Below are 11,372 nucleotides of genomic sequence, written 5' to 3' on the forward strand. Positions count from 1 at the left end.
CACACAAAAGTAGCAGATCCACAATATCGAAGCAAGGCGCAAAGCGACTCGTTTTGTGCTTGTAGATCTGCCCTTTTTTCTCTTTTTTTTTAATCCTGAAAAGTAACAGGATTTACTTGGACATATGGGGCTATATCTTGTGCCACCTCTTAACCCTTATCACTAAACTTATTTGCCTTTTTTTTTTTTTTTAATAGTTAAAATAGCTGATCTACAAGCTCACAACATGTATATGTAGATCAGCTAGTTGAACTATTTTAAAATGATTTTCAAAATAGTAAAAAATGGTAAAAGCGTTTAGGGATGAGGGTGGCGCAAGATGGAGCCCATGAAGTTTCCACCCGACAGACACGATAATCGTAGCGCACCACTCGGTGGCGCGCTACGATAGATCTGCTATTCTTTAATAGCTAAAGCATAACATAATGCTAACACTAAAAGTGGTTCCCGCCCTTAAGTACAGTAGAAAGTCCAGTCAGTCCGTCCTAGACTGGCAGTAGTGGTGACCAGCTAGACGTCTTTCTAGCGACTCCTGCAAGGATGAAGCCTTTTTTGTTGGCCAACCCAGAAGTTACCTCTGCCATCATCATGCGCCATGGGTTCCCACCGCAGTTTCCACGTGGGATTTTTGCAATGGGTTTTGGATAAATAAATGTAAAAAAGAAGAAAACCATTTGTGTCATTATTTTTGATATGGTGTTCACAGCATGTCTCCACAGTAAGCTGAATAATAAAAAGTGTGAATGGATTTTCTAGGTGAAAGTGCCTTTTTGACGTGTCAATGTCTGCCATTGAGCCCCATGTTAAAATTCTCAAATTTGAAAGCACTATATTTCTAAAACTAAGAAACATTTCAAAGATTCCTTTTCAGGCAAACATGTCCACCGTAAGATGAACCTAAGTAGGCTAGAATGGAGTTGCTATGTTTAAGTATGTAGGACTAGTAGCATGCCAAAGTTTGTGCTATTGCCATAGAGAATGCATTGGGCGTTTAAGTTAACTAACTCAGAAACTACAAAACATTTCAAAGTAAAATGTTCCAGCATGTGTCTCCACAGTAAGGTGAATAATAAAAAGTGTGAATGGAGTTTCTAGGTGAAAGTAATTTTTGACGTGCCAATGTCTACCATTGAGCCCCATTGTCAATTTGAAAGCACTATATTTCTAAAACTATGAAACATTTCAAAGATTCCTTTTCTAAGTATGAAGGACTAGTAGTTTTTTTCATTTTCCTCAAAAATCCTCAGAAATGAAGAAAAACGGCGTGCTACAGTATGCCGTACGATATGGGCTATAGCGCATAGTCCAAAATTATGAAAAACGAGGATAAATCTTTTTTTCAAAAATTCAAAAAAAGATGGGCTATAACCCATCGTTTTTTGTTTTTTTTTCAAATCCTCAAAAATGATGAAAGACGGCGTGCCATAGTATGCCGTACGATATGGGCTATAGCCCATGGTCAAAAATGATGAAAAACGAGGATATTTTTTTTTCTCCAAAAATTCAAAAAACAATGGGCTATAACCCATCGTTTTTTGTTTTTTTTTCAAATCCTCAAAAATGATGAAAGACGGCGTGCCATAGTATGCCGTACGATATGGGCTATAGCCCATGGTCCAAAATGATGAAAAACAAGGATAAAAAAAATTCAAAAAACGATGGGCTATAACCCATCGTTTATTTTTATTTTTTTCAAATCCTCAAAAATGATGAAAAACGGCGTGCTATAGTATGCCGTACGATATGGGCTATAGCCCATTTGGTCCAAAATGATGAAAAACGAGGATAATTCTTTTTTAAAAATTCAAAAAACGATGGGCCTAACCCATCGTTTTTTTTTCATTTTTTTCAAATCCTCAAAAATGATGAAAAACGGCGTGCTATAGTATGCCGTACGATATGGGCTATAGCCCATTTGGTCCAAAATGATGAAAAACGAGGATAATTGTTTTTCAAAAATTCAAAAAACGATGGGCTATAACCCATCGTTTTTTTATTTTTTAAAATTTTTTTCAAATCCTCAAAAATGATGAAAAACGGCGTGCTATAGTATGCCGTATGATATGGGCTATAGCCCATTTGGTCCAAAATGATGAAAAACGAGGATAATGTTTTTTCAAAAATTCAAAAAACGATGGGCTATAAACCATCGTTTTTTTCATTTTTTCATTTTTTTTAAATCGTCAAAAATGATGAAAAACGGCGTGCTATAGTATGCCGTACGATATGGGCTATAGCCCATGGTCCAAAATGATGAAAAACGAGGATAATTTCTTTTTCAAAAATTCAAAAAACGATGGGCTATAACCCATCATTTTTTTAATTTTTTAATTTTTTTCAAATCCTCAAAAATGATGAAAAACGGCGTGCTATAGCATGCCGTACGATATGGGCTATAGCCCATGGTCCAAAATGATGAAAAACGAGGATAAAAAAAAAAGAAAGAAAAAAAAGAAACGATGCCTATAACCCATCGTTTTTTTTATTAAAAAAATAATAATAATCAAATCCTCAAAAATGTAGAAAAACGGTATTTCTTTTTTAAAAATTCAAAAAACGATGGGCTATAACCCATCGTTTTTTTTTCATTTTTTTCAAATCCTCAAAAATGATGAAAAACGGCGTGCTATAGTATGCCGTACGATATGGGCTATAGCCCATTTGGTCCAAAATGATGAAAAACGAGGATAATTGTTTTTCAAAAATTCAAAAAACGATGGGCTATAACCCATCGTTTTTTTCATTTTTTCATTTTTTTTAAATCGTCAAAAATGATGAAAAACGGCGTGCTATAGTATGCCGTACGATATGGGCTATAGCCCATGGTCCAAAATGATGAAAAACGAGGATAATTTCTTTTTCAAAAATTCAAAAAACGATGGGCTATAACCCATCATTTTTTTAATTTTTTTCAAATCCTCAAAAATGATGAAAAACGGCGTGCTATAGCATGCCGTACGATATGGGCTATAGCCCATGGTCCAAAATGATGAAAAACGAGGATAAAAAAAAAAGAAAGGAAAAAAAGAAACGATGCCTATAACCCATCGTTTTTTTATTAAAAAAATAATAATAATCAAATCCTCAAAAATGTAGAAAAACGGTATTTCTTTTTTAAAAATTCAAAAAACGATGGGCTATAACCCATCGTTTTTTTTTCATTTTTTTCAAATCCTCAAAAATGATGAAAAACGGCGTGCTATAGTATGCCGTACGATATGGGCTATAGCCCATTTGGTCCAAAATGATGAAAAACGAGGATAATTGTTTTTCAAAAATTCAAAAAACGATGGGCTATAACCCATCGTTTTTTTTTTTTTTTTTTAAAAAATTCAAATCCTCAAAAATGATGAAAAACGGCGTGCTATAGTATGCCGTATGATATGGGCTATAGCCCATTTGGTCCAAAATGATGAAAAACGAGGTTAATGTTTTTTCAAAAATTCAAAAAACGATGGGCTATAACCCATCGTTTTTTTAATTTTTTCATTTTTTTTAAATCGTCAAAAATGATGAAAAACGGCGTGCTATAGTATGCCGTACGATATGGGCTATAGCCCATGGTCCAAAATGATGAAATATAATAACCTATAACCCATCGTTTTTTTATTAAAAAAATAATAATAATCAAATCCTCAAAAATGTAGAAAAACGGTATTTCTTTTTTCAAAAATTCTAAAAACGATGGGCCCTCGTTTTTATCATTTTTGCCCATATATATAGCCCATATCGTACGGCATACTATAGCACACCGTTTTTCTACATTTTTGAGGATTTGATTATTATTATTTTAACCCATCGTTTTGATCATTTTTTCATTTTTTTCAAATCCTCAAAAATGATGAAAAACGGCGTGCTATAGTATGCCGTACGATATGGGCTATAGCCCATGGTCCAAAATGATGAAGAACGAGGATTCAATTTGACATTATTAAATTATCATTACCGAAACAGACGTTCTCTCTACCGCAACATACTTAACTGTATGAGAATGAGTGTTGCGGATGATGAGAAACATTATGCATTCTCTATGGCAATAGCACAAACTTTGGCATGCTACTAGTCCTACATACTTACACCTAGCAACCCCATTCTAGCCTACTTAGGTTCATCTTAAGGTGGACATGTTTGCCTGAAAAGGAATATTTGAAATGTTTCATAGTTTTAGAAATATAGTGCTTTCAAATTTACAATGGGGCTCAATGGCAGACATTGGCACATCAAAAATCACTTTCACCTAGGACCTAGCATGCCGTTTTTCATCATTTTTGAGGATTTGAAAAAAATGAAAAAAACGATGACCCATCGTTTTTTGAAATTTTTACATTTTTTTAATCCTTGTTTTTCGTCATTTTTGACCATGGGCTATAGCCCATATCGTACGGCATACTATAGCACGCCGTTTTTCATCATTTTTTGATTTGAAAAAAATGAAAAAATGAAAAAAAGATGGGTTATAGCCCATCGTTTTTTGAATTTTTGAAAAAAAAGAAATCCTCGTTTTTCATCATTTTAGACCATAGGCTTTAGCCCATACCGTACGGCATACTATAGCACGCCGTTTTTCATCATTTTTGAGGATTAAAAAAAAAATGATAATAATAAAAAACATGGGTTATAGCCCATCGTTTTTTGAAATTAAAAAAATTAAATTGACCTAGTTTTTCATCATTTTTGACCATGGGCTATAGCCCATACCGTACGGCTTACTATAGCACGCCGTTTTTCATCATTTTTGAGGATTTGAAAAAAATGAAAAAAAACAAAAAACATGGGTTATAGCCCATCGTTTTTTGAAATTTAGTTTTTTTTTTTAATCCTCGTTTTTCATCATTTTTGACCATGGGCTATAGCCCATACCGTACGGCATACTATAGCATGCCGTTTTTCATCATTTTTGAGGATTTGAAAAAAATGAAAAAAACGATGACCCATCGTTTTTTGAAATTTTTACATTTTTTTAATCCTTGTTTTTCGTCATTTTTGACCATGGGCTATAGCCCATATCGTACGGCATACTATAGCACGCCGTTTTTCATCATTTTTTGATTTGAAAAAAATGAAAAAATGAAAAAAAGATGGGTTATAGCCCATCGTTTTTTGAATTTTTGAAAAAAAAGAAATCCTCGTTTTTCATCATTTTAGACCATAGGCTTTAGCCCATACCGTACGGCATACTATAGCACGCCGTTTTTCATCATTTTTGAGGATTAAAAAAAAAATGATAATAATAAAAAACATGGGTTATAGCCCATCGTTTTTTGAAATTAAAAAAATTAAATTGACCTAGTTTTTCATCATTTTTGACCATGGGCTATAGCCCATACCGTACGGCTTACTATAGCACGCCGTTTTTCATCATTTTTGAGGATTTGAAAAAAATGAAAAAAAACAAAAAACATGGGTTATAGCCCATCGTTTTTTGAAATTTAGTTATTTTTTTTAATCCTCGTTTTTCATCATTTTTGACCATGGGCTATAGCCCATACCGTACGGCATACTATAGCATGCCGTTTTTCATCATTTTTGAGGATTTGAAAAAAATGAAAAAAAAACAAACATGGGTTATAGCCCATCGTTTTTTGAATAAAAAAAAAATTATCCTCGTTTTTCATCATTTTTGACAATGGGCTATGGCCCATACCGTACGGCATACTATAGCACGCCGTTTTTCATAATTTTTGAGGATTTGAAAAAAAATGAAGAAAAACAAACATGGGTTATAGCCCATCGTTTTTTTTATAAAAAAAAGAAAATCCTCGTTTTTCATCATTTTTGAACATGGGCTATAGCCCATACCGTACGGCATACTATAGCATGCCGTTTTTCATCATTTTTGAGGATTTGAAAAAAGAAATAAAAAAAACATGGGTTATAGCCCATACCGTACGGCATACTATAGCACGCCGTTTTTCATCATTTTTGAGGATTTGAAAAAAATGAAAAAAACATGGGTTATAGCCCATACCGTACGGCATACTATAGCATGCCGTTTTTCATCATTTTTGAGGATTTGAAAAAAATGAAAAAAAAACAAACATGGGTTATAGCCCATCGTTTTTTGAATAAAAAAAAATTTATCCTCGTTTTTCATCATTTTTGACAATGGGCTATGGCCCATACCGTACGGCATACTATAGCACGCCGTTTTTCATAATTTTTGAGGATTTGAAAAAAAATGAAGAAAAACAAACATGGGTTATAGCCCATCGTTTTTTTTTATAAAAAAAAGAAAATCCTCGTTTTTCATCATTTTTGAACATGGGCTATAGCCCATACCGTACGGCATACTATAGCATGCCGTTTTTCATCATTTTTGAGGATTTGAAAAAAGAAATAAAAAAAACATGGGTTATAGCCCATACCGTACGGCATACTATAGCACGCCGTTTTTCATCATTTTTGAGGATTTGAAAAAAATGAAAAAAACATGGGTTATAGCCCATCGTTTTTTTTATTTTTTATTTTTTATTTTAACCTTATTTTAGCCCATACCGAACGGCATAATATAGCACGCCGTTTTTCATAATTTTTGAGGATATGAAAAAAATGAAAAAAAAAAAAAACATGGGTTATAGCCCATCGTTTTTTGAAATTTTGAAAAAAAAATTAACCTCATTTTTCATCATTTTTGAACATGGGCTATAGCCCCTACCGCAGGGCATACTATAGCACGCTGTTTTTCATCATTTTTGAGGATTTGAAAAAAATAATGTTTTTCCAAAAACATGGGTTATAGCCCATCGTTTTTTTGAAATTTTGAAAAAAAGAATTAACCTCGTTTTTCATCATTTTTGAACATGGGCTATGGCCCCTACCGTAGGGCATACTATAGCACGCCGTTTTTCATCATTTTTGAGGATTTGAAAAAAAATCAAAATTTCAAAAACATGGGTTATAGCCCATCGTTTTTTATTTAAATTGTGAACTTTTTTTTTAACCTCGTTTTTCATCATTTTTGAACATGGGCTATAGCCCCTACCGTTCGGCATACTATAGCACGCCGTTTTTCATCATTTTTTGAGGATTCGAAAAAAAAATCAAAATTTCAAAAAACATGGGTTATAGCCCATCGTTTTTTTTTATTTTTATTTTTTTTTTAAACCTCATTTTTCATCATTTTTGAACATGGGCTATAGCCCCTACCGTTCGGCATACTATAGCATGCCGTTTTTCATCATTTTTGAGGATTTGAAAAAAATTCAAAATTTCAAAAAACATGGGTTATAGCCCATCGTTTTTTGAAATTTTGGAAAAAAAAAATAACCTCATTTTTAATCATTTTTGAACATGGGCTATAGCCCCTACCGTTCGGCATACTATAGCACGCCGTTTTTCATCATTTTTGAGGATTTGAAAAAAGAAAAAAAAAAATCAAAAAACATGGGTTATAGCCCATCGTTTTTTTAAATTTTAAATTTTTTTTTAACCTCATTTTTCATCATTTTTGAACATGGGCTATAGCCCCTACCGTTCGGCATACTATAGCACGCCGTTTTTCATCATTTTTGAGGATTTGAAAAAAATTCAAATTTTCAAAAAACATGGGTTATAGCCCATCGTTTTTTTTAATTTTGAAAAAATTCTTTAGCCTCGTTTTTCATCATTTTTGAACATGGGATATAGCCCCTACCGTTCGGCATACTATAGCACGCCGTTTTTCATCATTTTTGAGGATTTTTAAAAAATGAAAAAATGAAAAAAAGATGGGTTATAGCCCATCGTTTTTTGAATTTTTGAAAAAAAAGAAATCCTCGTTTTTCATCATTTTAGACCATAGGCTTTAGCCCATACCGTACGGCATACTATAGCACGCCGTTTTTCATCATTTTTGAGGATTTAAAAAAAAATGATAATAATAAAAAACATGGGTTATAGCCCATCGTTTTTTGAAATTAAAAAAAAATAAATTGACCTAGTTTTTCATCATTTTTGACCATGGGCTATAGCCCATACCGTACGGCTTACTATAGCACGCCGTTTTTCATCATTTTTGAGGATTTGAAAAAAAATGAAAAAAAACAAAAAACATGGGTTATAGCCCATCGTTTTTTGAAATTTAGTTATTTTTTTTAATCCTCGTTTTTCATCATTTTTGACCATGGGCTATAGCCCATACCGTACGGCATACTATAGCATGCCGTTTTTCATCATTTTTGAGGATTTGAAAAAAATGAAAAAAAACAAACATGGGTTATAGCCCATCGTTTTTTATATTAAAAAAAAAATTATCCTCGTTTTTCATCATTTTTGACAATGGGCTATGGCCCATACCGTACGGCATACTATAGCACGCCGTTTTTCATAATTTTTGAGGATTTGAAAAAAAATGAAGAAAAACAAACATGGGTTATAGCCCATCGTTTTTTTAATAAAAAAAAGAAAATCCTCGTTTTTCATCATTTTTGAACATGGGCTATAGCCCATACCGTACGGCATACTATAGCATGCCGTTTTTCATCATTTTTGAGGATTTGAAAAAAGAAATAAAAAAAAACATGGGTTATAGCCCATACCGTACGGCATACTATAGCACGCCGTTTTTCATCATTTTTGAGGATTTGAAAAAAATGAAAAAAACATGGGTTATAGCCCATCGTTTTTTTAATTTTTTAATTTTTATTTTAACCTTATTTTAGCCCATACCGAACGGCATAATATAGCACGCCGTTTTTCATAATTTTTGAGGATATGAAAAAAATGAAAAAAAAAAAAAACATGGGTTATAGCCCATCGTTTTTTGAAATTTTGAAAAAATAATTTACCTCATTTTTCATCATTTTTGAACATGGGCTATAGCCCCTACCGCAGGGCATACTATAGCACGCTGTTTTTCATCATTTTTGAGGATTTGAAAAAAAAAATGTTTTTCCAAAAACATGGGTTATAGCCCATCGTTTTTTGAAATTTTGAAAAAAAGAATTAACCTCGTTTTTCATCATTTTTGAACATGGGCTATGGCCCCTACCGTAGGGCATACTATAGCACGCCGTTTTTCATCATTTTTGAGGATTTGAAAAAAATTCAAAATTTCAAAAAACATGGGTTATAGCCCATCGTTTTTTAAAATTTTGAACTTTTTTTTTAACCTCGTTTTTCATCATTTTTGAACATGGGCTATAGCCCCTACCGTTCGGCATACTATAGCACGCCGTTTTTCATCATTTTTTGAGGATTCGAAAAAAAAATCAAAATTTCAAAAAACATGGGTTATAGCCCATCGTTTTTTTTAAATTTGATTTTTTTTTTAAACCTAATTTTTCATCATTTTTGAACATGGGCTATAGCCCCTACCGTTCGGCATACTCTGTAGCATGCCGTTTTTCATCATTTTTGAGGATTTGAAAAAAATTCAAAATTTCAAAAAACATGGGTTATAGCCCATCGTTTTTTGAAATTTTGAAAAAAAAAATAACCTCATTTTTAATCATTTTTGAACATGGGCTATAGCCCCTACCGTTCGGCATACTATAGCACGCCGTTTTTCATCATTTTTGAGGATTTGAAAAAAAATAAAAATTTCCAAAAACATGGGTTATAGCCCATCGTTTTTTAAATTTTTTTTTTTTTTTTTAACCTCATTTTTCATCATTTTTGAACATGGGCTATAGCCCCTACCGTTCGGCATACTATAGCACGCCGTTTTTCATCATTTTTGAGGATTTGAAAAAAATTAAAATTTTCAAAAAACATGGGTTATAGCCCATCGTTTTTTTAAATTTTGAAAAAATTCTTTAGCCTCGTTTTTCATCATTTTTGAACATGGGATATAGCCCCTACCGTTCGGCATACTATAGCACGCCGTTTTTCATCATTTTTGAGGATTTTAAAAAAATTCAAAATTTCAAAAAACATGGGTTATAGCCTATCGTTTTTTGAAATTTTGGAGAAAAAAAAATTACCTTGTTTTTCATCATTTTTGAACATGGGCTATAGCCCCTACCGTTCGGCATACTATAGCACGCCGTTTTTCATCATTTTTGAGGATTTGAAAAAAAATTAAATTTTCAAAAAACATGGGTTATAGCCCATAGTTTTTTTTTTTTTTGATTTTTTTTTTTAGCCTCGTTTTTCATCATTTTTGAACATGGGCTATAGCCCCTACCATTCGGCATACTATAGCATGCTGTTTTTCATCATTTTTGAGGATTAAAAAAAAAATCAAAATTTCAAAAAACATGGGTTATAGCCCATCGTTTTTTTAAATTTTGAAAAAATTCTTTAGCCTCGTTTTTCATCATTTTTGAACATGGGATATAGCCCCTACCGTTCGGCATACTATAGCACGCCGTTTTTCATCATTTTTGAGGATTTTAAAAAAATTCAAAATTTCAAAAAACATGGGTTATAGCCTATCGTTTTTTGAAATTTTGGAGAAAAAAAAATTACCTTGTTTTTCATCATTTTTGAACATGGGCTATAGCCCCTACCGTTCGGCATACTATAGCACGCCGTTTTTCATCATTTTTGAGGATTTGAAAAAAAATTAAATTTTCAAAAAACATGGGTTATAGCCCATAGTTTTTTTTTTTTTTGATTTTTTTTTTTAGCCTCGTTTTTCATCATTTTTGAACATGGGCTATAGCCCCTACCATTCGGCATACTATAGCATGCTGTTTTTCATCATTTTTGAGGATTAAAAAAAAAATCAAAATTTCAAAAAACATGGGTTATAGCCCATCGTTTTTTGAAATTTAGATTTTTTTTTTACCTCGTTTTTCATCATTTTTGAACATGGGCTATAGCCCCTACCGTTCGGCATACTATAGCACGCCGTTTTTCATAATTTTTGAGGATTTGAAAAAATTTCAAAATTTCAAAAAACATGGGTTATAGCCCATCGTTTTTTGAAATTTTGAAAAAGAATTTAACCTCATTTTTCATCATTTTTGAACATGGGCTATAGCCCCTACCGCAGGGCATACTATAGCACGCTGTTTTTCATCATTTTTGAGGATTTGAAAAAAAAAATGTTTTTCCAAAAACATGGGTTATAGCCCATCGTTTTTTGAAATTTTGAAAAAAAGAATTAACCTCGTTTTTCATCATTTTTGAACATGGGCTATGGCCCCTACCGTAGGGCATACTATAGCACGCCGTTTTTCATCATTTTTGAGGATTTGAAAAAAATTCAAAATTTCAAAAAACATGGGTTATAGCCCATCGTTTTTTTAAATTTTGAACTTTTTTTTTAACCTCGTTTTTCATCATTTTTGAACATGGGCTATAGCCCCTACCGTTCGGCATACTATAGCACGCCGTTTTTCATCATTTTTTGAGGATTCGAAAAAAAAAATCAAAATTTCAAAAAACATGGGTTATAGCCCATCGTTTTTTTAAAATTTGATTCTTTTTTTAAACCTCATTTTTCA

This window comes from Protomyctophum parallelum (genome assembly GCF_964188405.1).
Source record: "Protomyctophum parallelum genome assembly, chromosome: 21".
NCBI lineage: Eukaryota > Metazoa > Chordata > Actinopteri > Myctophiformes > Myctophidae > Protomyctophum > Protomyctophum parallelum.